At 39.1% G+C, this 15,870-nt stretch overlaps 1 pseudogene; it reads right to left on the bottom strand.

Moving 5' to 3' along the window:
- Positions 1-14,449: 14,449 nt before the first annotated feature.
- LOC110285168 (ADP-ribosylation factor 1 pseudogene) lies at positions 14,450-15,596 on the bottom strand (annotated as a pseudogene).
- Positions 15,597-15,870: the final 274 nt, after the last annotated feature.

Below are 15,870 nucleotides of genomic sequence, written 5' to 3'. Positions count from 1 at the left end.
GGAGCATTTGTTTATCATCATCCATCTTTTATAATTCAAAGGTTGTCTTATGAGAGATCAGCAATTTTTCACCTCTAGGTTGTTAATGCCCAAGTCCAGGGTAGGTGCTTATGAGTGTTCTATGCGGCACAAAGAAGCTCTAGGCCAAGAAACAGGATAATGTGAGGGACTTTTAGGTTACACCTTCCTGAACTTCGTTGGCAACCACGTGGTATTTACTACTAAAAAAAAAAAAAAAAAAAAAAAAGGTAAATAAGAATTAAGCCAAGATACCTGAAATGCTATACAAAAAGGACCAGGACATTTCACCTAAGTGCTACTCAGAATTGTTAAAAAACACAACTAAATTCAATCCAGAAAAATGTCCCATTCAAGATGGCTGCCAGAGCCAGGCATGGTGGCGCATGCCTTTAATCCCAGCACTTGGGAGGCAGAGGCAGGTGGACCTCTGAGTTCGAGGCCAGCCTGGTCTACAAAGTGAGTTCCAGGACAGCCAGGGCTACACAGAGAAACCCTGTCTCGAACCCCCTCCCTCCCCCCCAAAAAAAGATGGCTGCCAGAAAAATCCAAATAATGGATCGCAAATATTTAATATTTAATAGAACAGATTACAATCCTTCAGGAAAGCTATATTGTCTTGAAGTGAAAGAAAGATGAAATTTCAAGACCTGTAAGTCATATAAAGTACTCAGAAATTGCTGGTTGTTTGTGAGCCTAGAGGCTGCCTGGGGCTGAGAACAAAGAAAAACAAACCCGGTATGCCCTGTAGTTAAAACATTCCTGGGAACAGCTTAACCTTAAAGATAAAGAGGAATATGAAGACATAACAGGGCTATCTGAACTGAGTCAATAACTCACAGAACTCTGACACCCTGCACGTACATGTGATTTTTCTGCTGATGTTTGAATAAGCCAATAGTGTGTTGCTATGCTGAATTCCACACCCCTAAGCCCCTTACCCCAGAAAAACCCTTAGCTTCCGAGCCGCGTGTCCGACATCCATTATCTCCTGTGTGGGATGCATGTCGGTCCAGAGCTCCGTCATTAAACTACCTCATGTAATTACATCAAGACGGTCTATTCGTGATTCTTTGGGTGCCCGCTGAATTGGGAATTGAGTGGGGGTTTCCCCACTAGGTTCTATCAGAAGTCAGGTTGAGATTTATCATTTCCTCCTTCTCCTTCTTGATAACTCTAGAATTCCCTAACCTTTGACGGTCGACGTTCTTCGATTGGTCTAGAAAGCTTGTATGAAATGACTAGTGTTTTGCCCTTGCTTATTAACCATCATTGTTGCAAAGGAGAGCATCAACAACGTCACAAGGAGTCCTCTCGGATCCCGTAGGAAAGCTAGAACACTTTCTTCAGAGTTATTGAAATCCACCACTTACTGTGTCCAGGTCATGGAGGAATCACCAGAACTCCAAGAACCACTGACCCAATGTAGTGAAAAGTGAGAGTCTTTTATTAATTCGAGTCAGACTTGGATCACAAACTTTCCCACTGCGCAGGACAGGAGTGCGACCGCGAGCCTAGAGGTTTGGCATTTTTATACAAGCATAATCAGGGATTCTTTGGATTTTAGGGTGACAGGGGAAGGTGACAAGGGAAGTCATCTTTTTTTTTTTCCATAAAGATTTATTTATTTATGTGTATGAGCACACTGTAGCTGTACTGATGGTTGTGAGTCACCACGTTGTTGCTGGGATTTGAACTCAGGACCTTCAAAATGGCAGTCAGTGCTCTTCACTGCTGAGCCATCTCTCCAGCCCACCTTCAAACATGATGTCGTTTGTTCAGGCAGCAGAGAGGAATCCTGCAACTGGGAGGCGGAACGCTTCTGACCTGGGAAGTAACCTTTTGGTGCTATCAGGAACTAGTGTGTTTTTACAACGAGCCACAGGTGTCTGTAGATGCTTGATTTACCTCCTTTCATGGCCCAAACGTGGGTCACTTATCTCTTCAAGGGTGCTTGGTCTTTGCTCTTCCCAAGGACAGGCACCAGCTGCGTTGGAAAGTGCTTAGCCATCTATCAGGGAGAGTGCCAGCCTAGGTGACATGGGGGCTGAGGGAGGCTGCCTTTGGGCATCTGCTGCTCCTGGTGCCGGGGGTGTCAGGGGTGGGGGTGGTTGTTAGAGAGTGCCTCTATGAAAACGGGGATAGCAATGTTCTGGCACCAGATTGGGTCCTCTCTGAAAGTCTGGGAAGGAGAGGGGAGGGGAGGGAGCCGAGCCCCGTGTTAGGAAAGAGCAGTGGGGAAGGGAAGCTCTGTGAGCTGCGGGAAAGCAGACAGTGGCAGACTGTCTGTGTCTCTTCACACTACCATTAGTTATAATAACTTGGTTTTTTTTTTTTTTCTGTTTTATCTTATTTTTTAGTAGACTAAGAAGCCCAAAGAAGTCATGTGACAGGGCCAGTTTCAAGTTATTTGGAACTTTTATTAAATTCTCATAATTTCTTTAGTACATCTAATCAGGTTTTCACAAGTGAGAAGAAAATGTTCTACGAGTGAGTGACTGAAATACTAACGAGAACCAATCCTACTTCTATCTTTTGGAATCTAAGTTCATGAATTCAAGTGATGGGTAGTGTAGTGGTGTTCCCAGGATAACAAAACTGTCTTCTGCCATCAATTCTGTGCTCCATTGACAACCATTATTGGGTTTTAAAAGAATGTCAGTTATGAATACCTCAGCACATTTTCCCCAAAAGAAGGTAGTATCCCTAGATTTACTCAAGACTCACATAACTCATTCATTTTAAGCCTTATGAACAGGTGCTGGAAATTAGGGCCACAGTAGTGCATAGTAATCCCTACATTTATCATATAAACAGAGTAACCAAGTCTCAATGTTAAAATGCTACTTTAAGTAATCTATGGGGACCAAGAAATCTTATCCTGAATTCTTGTCAGAATATTGAATCATAAAAGAGTGATGGATATTCAAATATCAATACATGTCTGTCTATCACCTGTTTATCTATCTATCTATCTATCTATCTATCTATCTATCTATCTATCTATCATCTATCTATCATCTATCTATCTATCTATCTATCTATCTATCTATCTATCTATCTATGTATCTATCTATCTATCTATCTATCTATCTATCTATCTATCTATCTATCTATCTATCTATCTATCATCTATCATCTATCATGTATCTATCTATCTATCTATCTATCTATCTATCTATCTATCTATCTATGTATCTATCTATCTATCTATCTATCTATCTATCTATCTATCTATCTATCATCTATCTATCTATCATCTATCATCTATCTATCTATCTATCTATCTATCTATCTATCTATCATCTATCTATCTATCTATCTATCATCTATCTATCTATCTATCATCTATCTATCTATCTATCTATGTATCTATCTATCTATCTATCTATCTATCTATCTATGTATCTATCTATCTATCTATCTATCTATCTATCTATCTATCTATCATCTATCATCTATCTATCATCTATCTATCTATCTATCTATCTATCTATCTATCTATCATCTATCTATCTATCTATCTATCTATCTATCTATGTATCTATCTATCTATCTATCATCTATCTATCATCTATCTATCTATCTATCTATCTATCATCTATCATCTATCTATCTATCTATCTATCTATCTATCTATCTATCTATCTATCATCTATCTATCATCTATCTATCTATCTATCTATCTATCTATCTATCTATCTATCTATGTATCTATCTATCTATCTATCATCTATCATCTATCTATCATCTATCTATCTATCTATCTATCTATCTATCTATCTATCTATCATCTATCTATCTATCTATCTATCTATCTATCTATCTATCTATCATCTATCCATCATCTATCTCTATCATCTCTCTATATCTATCATCAACTTTTATATCTATCTGTCTATAATCTATCTATCTATCTATCTATCTATCTATCTATCTATCTATCTATCATCTATCTATCTATCTATCTATCTATCATCTATCATCTATCTATCTATCTATCTATCTATCTATCTATCTATCTATCTATCTATCTATCATCTATCCATCATCTATCTCTATCATCTCTCTATATCTATCATCAACTTTTATATCTATCTGTCTATAATCTATCTATCTATCTATCTATCTATCTATCTATCTATCTATCAATCATCTATCTTCATCTTCATCCTCCTCCTCATCGTCTACCTATATCTTGTAAGCTAACTAATATAAAGCTTCTGGAGATTAATTTCCATATATATATTTATTGATTATCATTACTATAGACAGGGATTTTAATGCACTAGTATGAATATTCTATACTATCTTCACTGTAGGCTAGGACACAATTTTGCAGAAAAGAACAATGAAACTGAATCTTCCAGATGTACCCCCCCACCGCTGATCAAGGGGTATCTGTATATGAACAAGTCCTCAGATAATTCAGTGTATAATAAAATTTAAAGATAACCAGACTATAGTAGATTTCTGTAACCTAATACGTGTGGATATTGTTTTGTAAATAAAGTTTTATTGGAATGTGTTTGTGTGTGAGTGTGTGTGTGTGTGTATGTGTGTGTGTATGTATGTGTGTGTGTAAAATCTGGAAAATAGCCTATGGCACACAACCTTTTTTTCAGACTTGTAGCTAATAGATCAATAAACCCTTTCTACAAAGAGCCAAATAATAAACATGTTCCCTTTATACTCTCTCTGTTGTAATCACTCCATTTTCAGCTGTAATGAAAGCAGTCATGAGCATTCAGCTGATGAATAAGCCCTCCTTATCATCTTTCCTTCCTCCTCCTTTTCATTATACTTTCTCTCCTTCCTCCCCTCCCTGTCAATTAAAATTCAGCTTTGTTCTTTGTGAGGCTGAAAGCACTTCTAGTTTGAATCCCAAGTTCTTTGCTAAACAACTGAGTGATCTTGGGAAAATTGCTTAACATCTCTGAACTTCAGTATATAATACCCACACAATAGATTGCTCTCTAGGAATAACATTGGGTTAAAATGGGAAGCATTTGGCAGGATGCCTGGCACATAGGAGCTAAGTCAGGCAGGCGTCTCAAAGGAAGACATTGCAAGCCAACAGAGCTGGTTTAATCAGAACAGAAAAATGTTTAAGGGGTATTAACTGGAACAAAGAGACCAAAATGTTCCACTTGGAATGCATGCAGGTAGCAACAATGCTTAGCTTTGCTATAGACTCACTCCAGCCAACATACTGTAGCTAATCCTGGGAGATGTGAAACCCAGTGGCTGACTCTGATGATGGCGACAGGAGAGCTCTGTTTGTTACCATCAACTGGGAATAATGTTTCTATAAAGGTTCCGTGAAACTCTCTGTTTTCAGAGAGCAAGCTTTCTGGCTATTCAGCCCCTAAATCAAGGGCTGAGAGACAATGTTTCCAAGTTAAATTCTTGTTGAGACTCATCTAGTTCTGAGAGCCTAGTGCTTAGGTATCTCAGTTTTAAAGGAAACAAAGTTTTAAGGCTTCTTCATTGAGCAGGAATGATTACTGAGGAGAGAAAAACAAACAGACAAAAACCTTTACAAAACAAAGTAAAACAAAAACAAAGACACATATACACACACTCAAAAGAACTCCGCTAATATCCCTCATGAGACTGTTAGCTCAAATAATCAGGAGACTGATATGAGTTTTAACACATTTCTTTTGCACGTAGTGACCGAAGGAAAATAATTCCCCAATAATCTCAAAGTGTTCTTATATACAGCAAGGAAAATCAGTAGATATCTGGCACAACGCACATAGATACTTACTTCATTTCCACCTCTCATGCCCTTATAAAAACCAATCGCCCTCTACTTTGCTAATATGATACCATCTCTCACAATGCAGATTTCATTAACTGAAGGTTATAGACTTGCAGGCCTTGTCTTAGTTAGGGTTTCTATTGCTGCAATGAAACACCATGACCAAAAAGAAAGTTGGAGAGGAGAGGACTTATTTGGCTTATACTTCCATATTGCTGTTCATCCTTGAAGGAAGTTAGGACAGAAACTCAAACAGGGCAGGAACCTGGAGGCAGGAGGTAATGCAGAGACAATGGAGGAATGCTGCTTATTAGCTTGCTTCCCAAGTCTTGCTTGGCTTGCTTTCTTATAGAACCTGGGACCACCATACCAGGGATAGAACCACTACAATGGGCAGGGCCCTCCCTCATTAAACACTAATTAAGATCCCCTTACAGTCAGATCTTATGGAGGCATTTGTTTTCAACTGAGGTTCCCTCACCAGATAACTCTGGTTTGTCAAGTTGACATAAGACTAGCCAGAGCAGGCCTTCATATGTTTCAGCTTTTTCTGTTGCAAATGTAAGACATTCTTGAAATACCAGTGTTATATAGAAAAATCAAATTATACTCTAAATGTCAACTTGGAGATACTATAGGGAATTTTGTAATTTGTTTCTCTTGTTAAAAATGTCACAAACAAACAAACAAACAAACGTTAAAAATCAATGTTAATTTCTTTCATTACTGTCCTGTAATGCTCTTCTTCACAGTTGGGTCTCTCTGAACTTTGGCTGGTTTGGTTAAAAGTACGGATTCAGGGGAATTATACCACGACTCTTCCTACACAGGTGACCAGGCATTTCCTACCCCATAAATGCCGTTAAGTTACTCAGTATTAAATAAGAGTACTTAAGACATGAGAATTTCACATACCAATTATTTACAAATTACTTTCAGGATCATAAGCTCAAGATCAGCATAGCAGGAGACACCAGATCATAACCATCTGGCTGTGTGTCACTAGGAGTCTGGAATTATAATTCTCTCTTTCTTTCTTTCTTTCTTTCTTTCTTTCTTTCTTTCTTTCTTTCTTTCTTTCTTTCTTTCTTTCTTTCTAAACAGTCCAGCTATGCCCCCTCCTCCTTCTACAGTTCCTCATCCCATTCCTCCTTCCCCTGTCTCTAAGAGGATGTCCACACCCTCACCCCTCACCCCTGCCACAGTCAGTCCTCCCTACTCCCTGGGGCTTCAAGACTCTTGAGGGTTAGGTGCATTTTCTCCCACTGAGGCCAGACTAGGCAATCCTCTGCTGTATATGTGTTGAGGCCTCAGACTAGCTTGTGTATGCTGCCTGGGTGGTGGCTCAGTGTCTTTGAGATCTCAGGGGTCCGGGTTAGTTGAGACTGCTGGTCTTCCTATGGGGTTGCCCTCCTTCTCAGCTTCTTCCAGCCTTCCTTATTCTTTTAAAGGATTTTTTTTTTTTTAGGAGCTGGGGAAGAAGGATCAACACAAACAAAGTATATGACATAATGCCATAATGAAACCTATTACTTTGTATTCTAATAAGAAAACTGAATAAGGGTTAAAGAGGGCATTTTATCGCTTGTAATATTTAACACCAAATCTGTTAAGAATGTTCCACCCATAATAGGTGTCATTTTTTGTATGTGTTATGTGTAAATAGTTTTTGACATAATTATGATAAATATTTGGCCAGGAGATGGTTAGACAGAGTCATGGAAGTTTGATTAAGTGAGTAGTGAGATTAAGTCTCTTAAACTAAGTGAGAGTGATGACAGCTTGTCTCTTAGGGCACTGAACAATGGGGCATTCTGGGTGCAGAGTGTGGAGAGGCCTCTGTCATCTGGACTTCCTCTTCTCTTCCCAGATTGCTAACAACTGCCTACATTGTGGACCAGCAGAGCTGATGTAATGGGATCTGGCATCAGGTCTATGAAGAAGCCCATAGATTACTAGGATAATTGGCCTATCTCTTTATTTCAGATGAGCTCTTGGCAATTTTGCAGAAATAGGAATATTGAACAGTTTCAGACTTGGGATAACTTTTATTTCTGAATTTTAAAATGTCCATTCTTCCTCTAATGGGAAAAGACAAAATTCTGTGTTTCATTTTAAAGTTGTTCTTTTAAAGTCATTTTAAAGTTATCCCCCAGGAAGGTGAAAATGTATTCTAAGCTTTAGTAAAACTATGTACTTTCCATAATTTTGTGAATTATCTACCACTAGTATAACTTAAACATTTCACCCGAAGTCTTTCAGTGTATGATAGAAAAATATTTGTCCCATTTTTGAATGAAAGCACATGTTGACTGATATATTGTATGAGACATATGTATTAGGTCCCCTGCATAATCATAGACTCTGTGATGGAGAATTCAGATGATAATACAATAAAAACCTTTCTAAAGACTTGTATCATTATGACAACTCTAAGAAGTTATTGGACCATAAGTTTATATTTCTAATATACACGAGTTAATAGAAAGACATTATCTTCTGATTAGTATGTTACTTTCATTGAAAATCAATATGATATAAAATGTGCTTCTTCCATTCTCTTGGCAGTAAAATATGCTCAGGGTCCCTTTATCTATGCTGACCACACTACTGTGCATTCTGATGATGGATGCTGCCTGGGAACTACAGCATCTCTTACTGAAGGGAAGAGAGACTACTCAGGACATTTGTCCACAGTGAGACCTGTCATCCTACTCCATAAGGATGAAGAACAGGCAAGGCTGGGCTTCCAATACATTTACATGTTTGTACATGACTTGTTCCGTATCTGGTGTAGTTTTCAGTGCAATGACTATAACTCATTGATTGGCCTAATAGATATGATAGCAAATAATATAACCGCTGCAACTCTCTGCTTTGGATTGCATCTTTGAAACACATTATAGACCAGCATCATTTTGCTTTCCAATAGAAAATATAAGCAGAGATGAAATCAACCATATTTCCATTTATATGTGCATATGTCTTTGAAGGAAAACTTCCCTAAATGTTTGCAAATGTCAGGATCAATATTGCTGTTCCCCCATTGATCTTAAGCACAATAGGTTTGTTCACTTATTAAATAACAATTACTCCTGGGGGAGCCATCTTGGTTCTGTGATCCCTCCGAGACTAGTCTGCGCAGGTCAAATCTAAGTGGATCAAGGAACTCCACATAAAACCAGAGACACTGAAACTTATAGAGGAGAAAGTGGGGAAAAGCCTTGAAGATATGGCCACAGGGGAAAAATTCCTGAATAGAACAGCAATGACTTGTGCTGTAAGATCGAGAATTGACAAATGGGACCTTATAAAATTGCAAAGCTTCTGTATAGCAAAAGACACTGTCAATAAGACAAAAAGGCCACCAACAAATTGGGAAAGGATCTTTACCTATCCTAAATCAGATAGGGGATTAATATCCAATATATATAAAGAACTCAAGAAGGTGGACTCCAGAAAATCAAATAACCCCATTAAAAAATGGGGCTCAGAGCTAAACAAAGAATTCTCACCTGAGGAATACTGAATGGCTGAGAAGCACCTGAAAAAATGTTCAGCATCCTTAATCATCAGGGAAATGCAAATCAAAACAACCCTGAGATTCCACTTCACACCAGTCAGAATGGTTAAGGTCAAAAATTCAGAAGACAGCGATGCTGGTGAGGATGTGGAGAAAGAGGAACACTCCTCCATTGCTGGTGGGATTGCAAGCTTGTAAAACCACTCTGGAAATCAGTCTGGCAGTTCCTCAGAAAATTGGACATAGTACTACCGGAGGATCCCACAATACCTCTCCTGGGCATATATCCAGAAGATGTTCCAACTGGTATGCTCCACTATGTTCATAGCAGTCTTATTTATAATAGCCAGAAGCTATAAAGAATCCAGATGTCCCTCAACAGAGGAATGGATACAGAAAATGTGGTACATTTATACAATGGAGTACTACTCAGCTATTAAAAAGAATGAATTTATGAAATTCCTAGGCAAATGGATGGACCTAGAGGGCATCATCCTGAGTGAGGTAACCCAATCACAAAAGAACTCACATGATATATACTCACTGATAAGTGGATATTAGCCCAGAAACTTAGAATACCCAAGATACAAGATACAATTTGCAAAACACATGAAACTCAAGAAGAATGAAGACCAAAGTGTAGACACTTTGCCCCTTTCTTAGAATTGGGAACAAAACATCCATGGAAGGAGTTACAGAGACAAAGTTTGGAGCTGAGACGAAAGGATGGACCATCTAGAGACTGCCATACCCAGGGATCCATCCCATAATCAGCTTCCAAACGCTGACACCATTGCATACACTGGCAAGATTTTGCTGAAAGGACCCTGATATAGCTGTCTCTTGTGAGGCTATGCCGGGGCCTAGCAAACACAGAAGTGGATGCTCACAGTCAGCTATTGGATGGATCACAGGGCCCCCAATGGAGGAGCTAGAGAAAGTACCCAAGGAGCTGGGGGGAATCTGCAACCCTATAGGTGGAACAACAATATGAACTAACCAGTACCCCGGAGCTCATGTCTCTAGTTGCATATGTATCAGAAGATGGCCTAGTTGGCCACCATTGGAAAGAGAGGCCCATTGGTCTTGCAAACTTTATATGCCTCAGTAAAGGGGAATGACAGGGCCAAAATGTGGGAGTGGGTGGATAGGGGATGGGGGGGGAGTATGGGGGACTTTTGGGATAGCATTTGAAATGTAAATGAAGAAAATACCTAAAAAAATAACAATTACTTTAAATTTTATGTTAAAGGGACAACAGAGTAATCATAAATCTAAAATTGAGGTGAAAGAGGAGAAGAGTCCTTTTTAATTAAATGGACACACACACACACATACACACACATACACACATACACAGACACACACACACACACATACACACACACACAAAACTTTCTTTAGGGCAGTTTTTAAGACTTCAAAGTGAGGGAAAGACAGTACGTCAAGTGTGATAATTCAATTACGAGAATTTCTCTACTCTGAGTGATGGTCACAGGAGAAGGTATTGACAGATGCATAATTGTTAAAGAACCGGATTTCGTGAAAGAGTCAGAAATATAAAAGAAACTCTATGAAAGTAATTCATTTAACTTTTTAATTTGCATACATGTGGACATATATTAATGATGATTATTGTAAAATTATGGTAAAATTAAATCAGGGAAATATAGCTCTTTTTATGTGAGGTACCATTTCCTGAATTTATAACTGTTTCTTTTGTTCCATTCTTAATTTATACTCTTTTTGTAACCTATTAATAACCTATTCTATTTCATATCTACTATGATTCTTACTTTAATTTTCTTCTTAAATTCACTTACAACAACTATTTTGGGTTATCATTACAGACTTTAAAGGGAAATTTCTAAACTACTTACCACTTTGACTGTTCACTCAGCTGTTACATCTTCTTTGGAAGTAAAGTTTATAACTAGATAATGTTCCACGTATATAGGTAGATTATCCTCCAATCTTAAACGTTTTTAGTGTTAGAAAGCTAATTTAGAAATCAACTCATCTACTCTAGAAAACATAGAACTAGAAACAGATTTCTATTACAAGGAAGAAAGGTGAAGGATGAAGAGGAAGAGTAGGAGAGGCCCCCACACAAGACCAAATATGAACCACTGAAACCAGCTGAGTTTCTGTGGCTCCTGTGAGGATTGATAAAACATCCTTCCCCATGGATTAATGGTTTCTTTCCCCTGTGTGCAGTAAATACATGATTTACAAGAGCCACGCCTTTATTTGCCCAACAGAGCTCTTGGAAGAAAGGGTTACTCCTGAAAGTCACCACGTGGATTCAGGGAAGAATTCAAGAAGACAAGTCCTGATACTACAATTATTTTGACATTGATTGATTATTTGGTATATGTTCATGCCCTTTTGGGAAGCATAGTCATGTTTTGTTTTGTTTTCAATTTTCACCTTACCTATCTACCACACATGTCTCTAGAAAGAGAAACGACAAGACACTAAGAAGTGTGGGCTGTCCCAGTCATAGCTCAAGTTGCCCTAGGGGATGATCCCTAAGTGCAGATCTTCAAATACTGACTTAGCAATTAGATAGGGGACTTTAGGGAGGGGGGAGAAATTATTCTCTCTGTCTTGGGTACAGCACACACTGAGATGGAAATATCCAAGATTACAGGAGTATACTTCACACAAGATTTTTTGAAAGCTGATCCTTGCTAATTTTGGCAACCAATTTAGGTGACTCATAATGTGAAGAAAATATTATAGCTGAATTTATGGTTTATACATATCCATCATAAACCAACTAAATGAATGATATTTTTCATTTCATGATTGAAGTGCCAGCCTTTCAATTCCTCTAAGCATCCCATTGCAGATAATCTCTTATTGCAGATACAAACTGTCATTTTATCTTACCAATACATAACAGACAGGAAACTTTCATTTACATCAATCATCTTGAATAATAATAAAAAAACCCCACTGTTATTGCAAAGTAGGTACCTCTCACTTTCTAGAGAAGTGTCTGCGATTTGAAATACTTACTTGCATTAACATGTGAGGAAGTCACGTGATAACATTATAGTCTCTTGTCTCAAGGATAGGAAAGACATACTTTTTCAAACAGAGGAGATGCAGAAATGCTGCTCATAATTCCAAAAAATTTCCTCCTCTTCCTCTTCCTCTTCCTCTTCCTCCTTTTTCCTCTCCTTCAGATGATTGTACTCCCACTGCATCCAGTTGAGTGGCTCCTATGAAGATTGATAAAACATCCTTCCCCATGGATCAATGGTTTACACTGTGTGCAGTAAATACCTGATTTACAAGAGCCATGTGACTATGTATGAATGGGTATGGGGCCATCTACTATAAACTGGCAACCTACCATAGATCAGATCCTCAGCAGCCATCAACTGCTAATAATTTGTCATCTAGAGGGTGGCCTTGGAAGCACTTCCTCCATCCATGCTAGAGTTTTGAACAGCTTGATCTTGTGCCAATTTTATGCAGACAACCATAGTTGCTATGAGTTGATATATACATCTGCTATGCATGTTCAGAAGACAGTATTTCACAGATCTCCTCAACTCTCCATTTTGAGTGCAAACCTTTTGGGAGGATATCAAGTTTTTTTCTGAAGTAATTTTGGAAGAGAAAAAAAATAAGCAAGTCCAGATGTCTTTTTTTGTCCCATATTCAGAAAGATTAAAGTAAAAAAACCAAAATCATCTATGAGGTTTCAAAAGAGAAGAATCTTACTTTAGCAAGATTGTTATTTCTACACCATGAGGCTTGAGGTACCAGAGGTAGTTAGAATAATCTTGCCCAGAGTTTGGGTTCTAAACTTATCTGTATAATTGGTGTTTGAATTATGAAGTTATGTATGAATTTAAGAATATTCCTTATCTCTTCTGGGCTCCAATTTCTACTCATGTACAATGCATACCACACTAGAGTAATTACAACATTTGTGAAGATACTTAAAAATACAAATAAATGGGGATCCACCCCATATGTAGCCACGAAACTCAGACACTATTGTGGATGCCAAGAAGTGCTTGCTGACAGGAGCCTGATATAGCTGTCTCCTGAGAGGCTCTGCCAGAGCCTTACCAATACATATGTGGACGGTTGCAGCCAGTGATTGGACTGAGCATGGGGACCTCAATGGAGGAGTTAGGGGAAGAACTGAAGGAGCTGAAGGGGTTTGCAACCCCATAGGAAGAACAACAACATCAACCGACCAGATCCCAAGCTCCCAGGGACTAAATCACCAACCAAAGAGTATACATGGAGGGACCCATGGCTCCAGACACTTATGTAGCAGAGGAAGGCCATGTTAAGCTTCAATGAAAGAAGAGGGCCTTGGTCCTGTGAAGGCTCTAAGCCTCAGTGTAGGGGAATGCCAGGGTGGTGAGGTGGGAGTGGGTGAGTGGACAGGGGATCGTCCTCATAGAAGCAGGGAGAGGGGAGATGGGATAAGGGGGTTCTGAAGGGGAAATCTGGAAAGGGGATAACATTTAAAATGTAAATACATGAAATATCCAATAAAAATACAAACAAAATTAAAATTGTTTTACATAGCCTTTCATTTCTCCTATACCCCAGCACATACCATAAAGTTATAGATTTGTCTCCAATTTTCCATATGCTTTATTAACATAGATGACATGCGCAATCAAAGAATCGGATCTCATAACATTGTCAGATCCTTCAGCTGTCATGTTTATTCAGCTCCATGGGAGTCAATACTCAAGTCATATTAACGATTGATTTCAAAATGATTCAGCGAACCATGAGGGCTGTCTGATTTGGACAATCAGATGGTCAATATATCCAATGAAAATTAAATTCTAATCAATTCCATTTACAACTTTGTGATTTGAGTTTTAGCTCAGATTATGTTATTGAAAGTACATTGATTTGCAAGGAAAAATGGGATGTAAGTAATATAAGATAAGTAAGATACCATTAATTCAGACTAATATAGTTAAGGAGGAATTTAAGGCATTATTTAAAGAAAAGGACTGTTGCATAGCTATTTACTTCAAATAGAAAAATTCCCATCTAGAGGCAGGAAGGAGGCTCCTAAGATTCAGGAAGGAAATTCAACATGGAAAGCCTAGAAAGCAATGTCAACTTCAAGACTCAGACCTGAACGTTCACAGATTCAGAAGGCCCCTCTCCAGATTTATAAAATCAGTAACAACAGCTGTGTAGAGGAGCCTCTGATTTGCTATACTACTGTGTTGGATAAGTTTTATGTCAACTTTATACAAGGTAAAGCCATCTGAGGGGAGGGAATTGAGAAAATGTTTCCATAAGATCAGGTAAGTCTATAATAAGGCATTCTCTTAATTGGTGATTGATGGGGGAAGACATATCCCATGGTGGGTGGTGCCATCCTTAGGTTGGTGGTTCAGGATTATATAAGAAAGCAGGCATTTTCTTTATTTACATTTCAAATGTTATCCCCTGTTCTGGTTTCCTCTCCGAAAACCCCCTATCCCACCCCCCCTCCCCATGCTCACCAACCCACCCACTTTCCTGTCCTGGCATTCCCCTACACTGGGGCATCAAGCCTTCTCAGGACCAAGGGCCTCTCCTCCCATTGATGTCCAACAAGGACATCCTTTGCTACATATGCAGCTGGAGCCATGGTCCCTCCATGTGTTCTCTTTGGTTGGTGGTTTAGTCTTTGGGAGCTCTGGGGGTACTGGTTGGTTTGTATTGTTGTTCCTCCTATGGGGCTGCAAGTTCCTTCAGCTCCTTTGGTCCTTTCTCTAGGTCCTCCATTGGGGACCCTGTGCTCAGTCCAATGGTTAGCTGAGAGCATCCACCTCTCTACTTGTCAGGCTCTGGCAGAGCCTCTCAGGAGACAGCTATATCAGGCTCATATGAGCAAGCACTTGTTGATATCCACAATAGCGTCTGGGTTTGGTGATTGTATATGGGATGGATCCCCAGGTGGGGCAGTCTTTGGGTGTTCTAGAAGTAGTGGCGCCACAGCAGCCAGATCTTGTCCTGGCTGCCCACATCCCACACCGCGAAGCTGATACTCTTGTATTCAACAGTCTCCACATTGAAACCAATGGTGGGAATGGTGGTCACAATTTCGCCCAGCTTCAGTTTGTATAGAATTGTTGTCTTCCCTGCAGCATCCAGGCCCACCATGAGAATGCGCATTTCTTTTTTGCCAAAAAGGCCCTTGAAGAGGTTTGCAAAGATATTCCCCATGTTTGTAGGCAGGTGGAATCGATACTGGCCAAAGACCTCCACGGCGACTGCTCCCAGCCAGGCGTTGGTTTCGCTCCCCGAGCTTTATTCTTAATAGCCGGGAACTGGAAGTAACCTAGATGTCCCTCAACTAAAGCATGTTTAAAGAATATGTAGTATATACTATTCAGCTATTAACAACAAAGACATTATGAAAATTTCAGGAAAATGGATGGAACTAGACAGTATCATCCTGTACTGGCTGGTTTTGTGTGTCAACTTGACACAGCTGGAGTTATCACAGAGAAAGGAGCTTCAGTTGAGGAAATGCCTCCATGAGATCCAACTGTGGGGCATTTTCTCAATT

The sequence above is a fragment of the Mus caroli genome, unplaced genomic scaffold (genome assembly GCF_978045245.1).
Source record: "Mus caroli unplaced genomic scaffold, Mus_caroli_1 scaffold_19, whole genome shotgun sequence".
Lineage (NCBI taxonomy): Eukaryota > Metazoa > Chordata > Mammalia > Rodentia > Muridae > Mus > Mus caroli.
Note: the sequence above shows the minus strand (reverse complement) of the source record. Positions and strands in the feature narration are given on the sequence as shown.